Source organism: Poecilia reticulata, chromosome 17, assembly GCF_904066995.2.
Source record: "Poecilia reticulata chromosome 17, P_reticulata-male-v2, whole genome shotgun sequence".
In the NCBI taxonomy this organism is placed as follows: Eukaryota; Metazoa; Chordata; class Actinopteri; order Cyprinodontiformes; family Poeciliidae; genus Poecilia; species Poecilia reticulata.
The window spans coordinates 31,619,159-31,628,495 of record NC_088846.1 but is presented as its reverse complement, the minus strand read 5'-3'; the positions used below and the strand labels follow the sequence as shown (position 1 = coordinate 31,628,495).

At 49.0% G+C, this 9,337-nt stretch overlaps 1 protein-coding gene across 1 annotated transcript in view; it reads right to left on the bottom strand.

Annotated features, from left to right (window-relative positions):
• The window catches only part of kcnq3 (potassium voltage-gated channel, KQT-like subfamily, member 3), a 68,182-nt gene that overhangs the window by 48,319 nt on the left and 10,526 nt on the right, over nt 1–9,337 (bottom strand). The gene's annotated exons all lie outside the window — the stretch shown is intronic.

The following is a 9,337-nucleotide window of genomic DNA, read 5'->3' as shown; positions in this document are numbered from 1 at the left end:
ACCAGAGCCAGAACTAGAACCAGAGTCAGAGCCAGAATCACAACCAGAACCAGAACCAGAGCCAGAACCACAACCAGAGCCAGAACTAGAACCAGAACCAGAACCAGAGCCAGAACCAGAACCAGAACCAGAGTCAGAGCCAGAATCACAACCAGAACCAGAACCAGAGCCAGAACCACAACCAGAGCCAGAACTAGAACCAGAACCAGAACCAGAAGTAGAACCAGAGCCAGAAGTAGAACCAGAGCCAGTACCAGAGCCAGAACTAGAACCAGAACCAGAGCCAGAATCACAACCAGAACCAGAACCAGAGCCAGAACCAGAACCAGAACCAGAACCAGAACCAGAGCCAGAACCAGACCCAGAATCAGAACTACTGTTGGGTATTTAGATGATCTGGAATGAAATAAAGCAGACGCTGCAGCTGTGAGGTCGTAAATCTGTCGTAAATCTGTCGCATTTCTTTAACCAGACGACTTTCAGACACCAACACATCTGAGCTCATCATTTATTTCAGACTTAAAGGACAAAATGTTTCTGGAGGCAAACGGGAGAAACAGACCAGCAGGAAACTAAAAGATCCAATAAAACAAACAAAAACGCTGCAGATCGGCTTTTAATCACTTTACAGATTAAAAATCTGACTTTAGCTAAAATACATCAACATTCTGAGATTATAAATGAAGATTACAGTTCTGATGGTTCTACACAGAAACCCAAAGTTAGAGACACAAAACTGGAGACGGACGATGGATGGATGGATGGATGGATGGATGGATGGATGGATGGATGATGGATGGATGGACGGACAGATGGACGGACAGATGGATGGATGGATGGATGGATGGATGGATGGATGGATGGATGGATGGACGATGGATGGATGGATGGATGATGGATGGATGGATGGATGGATGGATGGATGGATGGATGGATGGATGGATGGATGGATGGATGGATGGATGGATGGACGATGGATGGATGGATGGATGATGGATGGATGGACGGACAGATGGACGGACAGATGGATGGATGGATGGATGGATGGATGGATGGATGGATGGATGGACGATGGATGGATGGATGGATGATGGATGGATGGATGGATGGATGGATGGATGGATGGATGGATGGATGGATGGATGGACGATGGATGGATGGATGGATGATGGATGGATGGACGGACAGATGGACGGACAGATGGATGGATGGATGGATGGATGGATGGATGGATGGATGGATGGACGATGGATGGATGGATGGATGGATGATGGATGGATGGACGGACAGATGGACGGACAGATGGATGGATGGATGGATGGATGGATGGATGGATGGATGGATGGATGGTGTCCTTGTCGTCCCTGTTTGGTCCCATTTCGTTAATGTAAACCTCCAAAGTGAAGCGTTTCCAGCAGCGGGTGGCCAAAAAGTGCCTGAATATAAAACTATAAATATTCACCAAAACAGATTCAGCCCATTAAGAGACGAAGCTTTGATTCTGTTTTTGTTCTGTCAGGATTAAAAGGTTTGTGTTTAACACACACACACACTCCGCCCCCCCCACACACTCCGCCCCCCCCCCACACACTCCCCCCCCCACACACACACACACTCCGCCCCCCCCACACACTCCCCCCCCCCCCACACACTCCCCCCCCCCACACACACACACACTCCGCCCCCCCACACACTCCGCCCCCCCCACACACTCCCCCCCCACACACACACACACTCCGCCCCCCCCACACACACACACACACTCCGCCCCCCCCACACACACACACACACACTCCGCCCCCCCCACCCCCCACACACTCCCCCCCCACACACACACACTCCGCCCCCCCACACACACACACACACACTCCGCCCCCCCCGCCCCCCCCACACACTCCCCCCCCACACACACACACTCCGCCCCCCCCACACACACACGCACACACTCCGCCCCCCCCCACCCCCCACACACTCCCCCACACACACACACACACACAGTCCGCCCCCCCACGCACACCACACACACACACACTCCGCTCCCCCAAACACACACAGTCCGACCCCCCCAACACACACTCCGCCCCCCCCCCCACACACACACAGTCCGCCCCCCCACACACACACACACACTCCGCCCCCCCCCCCCCACACACACACAGTCCGCCCCCCCCACACACACACACACACTCCGCCCCCCCCCCCCCCCCACACACACACACACAGTCCGCCCCCCCACACACACACACACACTCCGCCCCCCCCCACACACACACAGTCCGCCCCCCCCACACACACACACACACTCCGCCCCCCCCCACACACACACAGTCCGCCCCCCCCACACACACACACAGTCCGCCCCCCCACACACACACACACACTCCGCCCCCCCCACACACACAGTCCGCCCCCCACACACACACACACTCCGCCCCCCCCCCCACACACACACACACAGTCCGCCCCCCCCACACACACACACACACACTCCGCCCCCCCCCCACACACACACACAGTCCGCCCCCCCCCCACACACACACACTCCGCCCCCCCCCCACACACACACACACACTCCGCCCCCCCCCCACACACACAGTCCGCCCCCCCCACACACACACACACTCCGCCCCCCCCCCCCCCACACACACACACACACAGTCCGCCCCCCCACACACACACACACTCCGCCCCAACATAACAGGGAAATTACTCCACTAATGTGCGCCAACACACACAAGCTGAGCTGCAGGAGAAAACAGCTGCGCCAGATAATTAAGTGCAAATTCATTGTTACCACCAGACAGTTTCAGAAGCTCCCACACAAACAACCACAAGCTGCTTCCCTGCTTCCTTCCTTCCTTCCTTCCCTCTCTCCTCCCTCCTTCTTTGAAGGGTGACGCTGCGTTCTGATTGGACCAAGCTGACGTCCACGTTCAGACGGTTTCCAGCTCCGTCTGCAGAGACTCACACTGACTCTAATGAGGTAATCAGTTGGGTTTTTACTGCCGGGCCGCCCGACCCGAACAGAACCGTCTCAGAACCAAACGAACACAAATCAGGTTAATGTCCAGCATGACGTCACGTCAGGAGCAAAACCTGAAGGTTTCACCTCAAACTGACCATAAAACGTCCAATCAGGTCCAAACGTGACACGGAAAATAAAACAGAGAAACTAAACAGATGCGTGTTGGTGTGTAATTAATATATTCATAAAGATTTTGTTTTACGTTCGGATAATATTGTCTTTGGTTTTCTCAATTATTCTAGAAAATAATTTAAAATAATTTTCTTCTGCAACGTTTTTTTTATTCACAAAAGTGAATTCAATAGAAAACTTTCTGGCTTTGTGACTTAAAGTTAAGTAATTTAAAAACAGACAAAATGTCGGAAATAACAGAAAACATTTCATGAATTGTTAAATAAACTACAGGAAGAAGGAAATATTTAAATATTCCCTCCATGTTGCAGGAAGCCGAGAAACTGAAATTACAGACGGGAAAGATTCAGTTCTCCCTAGTTCCCCCACTGCATCACACACACACACACACACACACACACACACACACACACACACACACACACACACACACACACACACACACACACACACACACGCACGCACGCACGCACACACACGCACACAGCAGCTGCAGTGGGATTGTGGTGGGTTTCCCTTTACTGGGTCTGGTTTCTCCTCCCAGTAAGAGCATCCTCCTCTGGGTCCGCCATCGATCCGGATCACGAGCCGCAGAGTTCAGGGCTGCCCCAAAACTAAATCACCTGTCAGGTGCAACAAAACGCTGCAGGTTGGGATTTTACACCTTCATGAATCTCATGGTCGACGTTTTCAGAAGCATCTAAACCAGTGTTTCTCAACCTTTTTCGGGTCAGCGCCCCCCCAGCCTTTATCCAGGTCCCTCTCCGCCCCCCACCAAAGAATTTGTAGGTTACTTTGCACTGACAATTATTTTATTATTAATACTATCATTATCGTAGATGTTTTGAATCGGCGCACCGATTATGTTTTCCCGTACACTTTGCGCACCTTACGCTCCTTCACCTCGCGCACATAACGGGGTAAATGTAGCGAGTTTTGCCCTACATATATCGGCGTCTGGAGGAGGGGGGTTGGGGGGGAGGCGAGCGTATGTTTCTACGCTCCTTCGTGGATGGGGGTGGGGGGGGGCGCCAATTTATGTTTTCGCATCCACCTGAAGCCCCTGCCCATGACATTTCAACAAGATTATTTTACCTTTTATCTGGAAATAGTGTGTTTATTCTTGCCATACAGTCTCTGTATTAATTATTGCTCGAAAGGTCTTGCCATACCAGTTTATTCCTCTGTATTTACTTTAGTTTCTTAGTTTATTCTTGCATTTTGTTCTTCATTCATTTCAATTTAGTTTCCTTTGATTAGTTTTATCCTCTCTTGGTTTATTGCCATGTTCACTTTAGTTTCTTTCCTGTTGCTACATTTACTTTATCGTTTATTCACCATCAGTAATCTTCACTCATCACCTGCTGCGCCGCCTAATCGTCATATGTTTCACATCATGTGTTGATTTTTTTTTCACTGTTCAGCGTCGGATTCTCTGTTTTTATGCCATAATTCACATCTAGTTCGTGGCTCCGTTTTGCCCGCTTCTCCTGTTTCAGAGTTTTGCGCGATGTGCGCGGCGGTTTTTTGTTGTTGTTGTTGTTGTTTTAAGCCCCTAAGGTGCAGGGCGGTCGGGAAACATATCGATGGGGAAAAGGCAGACTGACATGAACATTTTAAAACAACGGAAACAATTTCTGCATTCTGATGATTGAAATTTAAAAGTGCTGTGTTGTTCTATCACCCCGTTTCATACTGGACCACTTACAGCACCGGTGTTAACGCTATAAAATGAACGCTCTCTATCGAGGTATCACCCATGGAGGGATTTCTTTATTTAAATATGTTCATTTTTCAAAGGGATACAAAGTGAGGGTATCATGATTTTAGTAATTATATGTTTATAAGAGCGATTTTAGGTTGTCCTTCCATGGAAGCGGGCAGCTTTCAAACGGAAATATAACACTTTTTAATATAAATTGCTGCTTTGACATGATCACAGAACTACCTAAACATATGTAGCTACATAAATACCAGACAAAGTGAATCCCAGCAGCGTCATCAGCCGGTGTAACGCTGAACTGATGCGGAGCCATGAAGCTACAAACACTGAATAGAAGAAGAAGAGCTGCCATCAATACAGCTGCAGCCAAGCATGGTTTAATGTTACACAATACAGTTTTACCAAGTTGCTCAAAGTCTAAACTGGTATTGTTGTGGATTTAAGATGTAAAGTTTACCTTCGACCAAACGCCCCCCAAAGGCATCCCAGCGCCCCCCTTTTGTAAAAATGTCCGCCAGCGCCCCCTGCCGTCCTCTGAACGCCCCCTGGGGGGCGGTGCCGCCCACGTTGAGAACCGCTAATCTAAACCATGTTGGGTTTCTCCTGACGGCTACAGGCTCAGCTTCAGGTGTTTCTAATCTGGGTCCACCTGGAGGTTCTGGGACCACCTGGAGGTTCTGGGTCCAACTGGAGGTTCTGGGACCAACTGGAGGTTCTGGGACCAACTGGAGGTTCTGGGTCCAAATGGAGGTTCTGGGACCAACTGGAGGTCCAGAAGGACAGAACAAAAAAAAACTCGATAGCCGGATTTAGGAGACATAAAGACCAAAAGTTGTTTTAAAAAGTTATTATTCTGAACTTTGGTAGATTTAAATTAATTTTCATTAAGTGTAAAGTTTCTCTCTCAAACATAATTAATAAAAGATGATTGACTGGAAATACTAAAAATATTGATTATATTTTCAATCAATGGTTTCAATCAAGGGCTGCACAGTGGTGCAGTGGGTAGAGCTGTTGCCTTGCAGCAAGAAGGTTCTGGGTTCGATTCCCGGTCTTTCTGCATGGAGTCTCCATGTTCTCCCTGTGCATGGTGGGTTTTCTCCTGGTACTCCGGTTTCCTCCCACAGTCCAAACACATGACTGTCAGGTTAACTGGCCTCTCCAAATTGTCGCTAGGTGTGAGTGTGTGTGTGCATGGTTGTGTGTCCTGTGTGTCTCTGTGTTGCCCTACGACAGACTGGCGACCTGTCCAGGTGACCCCGCCTCTCGCCCAGAACGTTAGCTGGAGATGAACCAGCACCTCCTGACCCCATTAAGGGACGAGGGTGTAAGAAAATGGATGGATGGGTTTCAATCAATCAAACGTTTACTGTGACCAAACTGCAGGTTTCCACTGATTCAGACATTTGAAGGCTGGACAGCCTCCCTGCCATCACCCTAATGTTTGCTCCCAGTGAGACTCGGATTCTGCAAAACATCAACACTAAGCTGAGCCAACAGAAAGACTTGACTTAATCTGAGTATTTTCCTGTTGGTGTGTAAAAAACTAAACAAAGTAAATATTCAAAGTAACTCCATCTCTCAGAAAAATAACCACAAAATGATCAAAACAACAAACACAAAGAGCTTCAGATTAACACCAAGCAGCTGCAGACAGAGACGAGGAAACGCTGTGCAGAGAAAAGCTGAAATAATAAAACACCGAAACCAAGACGAGTGAAAACAGACAGAAAGGCTGAAAATATCGTCATGGAAACCAGCAGAGAAAAGTGTGAGGGCGTCTCTGAGTGACCTGAGGACCAACGGGACCCGTCCTTCATCCCTCCATCCTTCATCCCTCCATCCTTCATCCCTCCATCCCTCCATCCTTCATCCCTCCATCCTTCATCCCTCCATCCTTCATCCCTCCATCCTTCATCCCTCCATCCTTCATCCCTTCTTTATGGCTCAATAAAATCCTCCGCTGACGTCAACGCAGAATAAAACTGAGTAACGTCTCTGAAAACTGCAGCTCCCACTTCCCAGCATGCATCTGTGCAGCCGTAAACCATCCGAGTCACTGAGAGGAAGAAGCTGAGAAATCATCATCATCATCATCATCATCATCATCATCATCATCATGCAGTCAGAATAACTGGACCCGTTTCCACCAGTACAACCCGGTTCTGCCCGTCTCCGTCAGAACAGTCGACCGAAATGTCCCAACGAAACTTTGTCAATATTCTGCTAATGTCAAAATAAACACAGAAAATAGTTTTGTTCGCATAATAAGTCATTAAAAAACATCATCCTCCAACCACTTCCTGTCGTCTTCTTTGTTGTTTCCCCCAGCAGTAACATCCGGTTGTTGATCAAGTGATGAAATAAACCGATAAAACAAACTCAATACGGACAAAAACCACCTCATCCTAAAACCTTTTACTGAAAACATGACGTTTGGTTTCATTTCCCGTGTTTCAGCACATTTATCCATCCATCCATCCATCCATCCATCCATCCATCCATCCATCCATCCATCCATCCATCCATCCATCCATCCATCCATCCATCCATCCATCCATCCATCCATCCATCCATCCATCCATCCATCCATTTTCTTCCGCTTATCCGGGGTCGGGTCGTGGGGTCAGCAGCCTCAGGAGGCCCAGACTTCCCTCCCCAGCCTCTTCCAGCTCCTCCAGGAATCCCAAGGCGTTCCCAGGCCAGTGGAGACATCGTCCCTCCAGCGTGTCCTGGGTCTCCCCTCCTCCCGGTGGGACCTGAACTCCTCACCAGGGAGGCGTCCATCCTGACCAGATGCTGGAGCCTCAACTGGCTCCTCTCGACGTGGAGGAGCAGCGGCTCTACTCTGAGTCCCTCCCGGATGACCGAGCTTCTCTCTCTAAGGGAGAGCCCAGCCACCCTGCGGAGGAAGAAACCCATTTCGGCCGCTTGTACCCGTGATCTCGTTCTTTCAGTCATGACCCAAAGCTCATGACCATAGATGAGGGTGGGAACGTAGATCGACCGGTAAATCGAGAGCTTCGCTTTTTGGCTCAGCTCTCTCTTCACCACGACGGACCGGTACAGCGCCCGCTTCACGGCAGACGCTGCCCCAATCCGCCTGTCGATCTCCCGCTCCCTTCTTCCCTCATTTGTGAACAAGATCCCCAGATACTTAAACTCCTCCACTTGAGGCAGGACGACCCCCCTGACCCGGAGGAGGCACTCTACCCTTTTCCGGCTCAAGACCATGGCCTCGGATTTGGAGGCACTGAGCCTCATCCCGGCCGCTTCACACTCGGCACATTTATTTTCTAAATATTAAATTGTGCAGTAATACGGTCAAAGGAAACGTAAAACCAGTCAACAGTAGCTCTGCTGTGGGAGTTACACATTCACACCTCCCCAAACGAACCGGACTTTCCAGACAAACGGACCGAATCTGGGTTAAAGCCGTCAGACGTGAGTTTTGTTTTATTCAGATCTGATTTCACTCTCTGGAAAAAAAAACAAACAGATTCACTCGGTCAGGATTTACTGGACCAGAATAAAAGAATCTGTTTGACTGAAAGTGTGACTAACCGACATGGTTGCAGTTTTTACCCGCTGCTCGTGGATGAGCTGCTCAAGGGCACTTCAGCAGCGGCTCGTTTCTGACAGCAGGAGAAAACATTAGTCACTCTGCACCCACAGATCCCGATGCACACGCAGCACTTCAGCATGACACGCGCAGAAAAACTGAAGAGGAGAAGCGGTTCAACGAGCTGCGATAAGGAAACAGAAACACGAGGAGGTGGAGGGGAGAGCAAAGGTTCCACTCTTTGGTTTGTTTGGCACAGAAAGTCTGATAAGTGAAGGAAATATGACCAGCAAACACTGAGCAGGTTTCTAACGTTACCCTGTAAGATGAAGCTAAATCTGACTAGCAACTCCAATCTGCTGGTGGATCTTCAGATCGTCTGTACAAAGCTTTAAATGTTACCCGTAGCATGCTAACGCTGTCTTAGCATTAAGATGTTAGCCTAAATGTAGTTAGCATTGTAACAATGTTGGGGAATGCAGGAATGTTTAATGAGTTATGAAATATAGACTCCTTAAAATGTTAGCTGAATGCTAACTTTAGAGTTAGCAAGGCTGTTGTTAGCTTCAAACATTTGTTTTAGCATGCACACTTTGAGCTGCACACACTGTTCACTGGTTACAATGAACGGCCATTTTATAGCATAATCAACAAACTATGTTAGCTTGAGTTGCTATAAAAATGCTACATATGAAATCTAAAAGAAATGTGACTTTGTAATGCAACGCCTTGTGTCTTTAAAAACTCCTGCTCTTTCTGAAGCTCCGCCTCCAGGAAGCCGTCGCATCGCGACGCTTTTACTGCAGCTCAGAGGCGGAGCTTCGCCTCGGAGGCGGGGCTACGTCCACCCAGGCGTTCGCAACTGAAACCAGTTAAAAAACAGTTCAAAATGTTT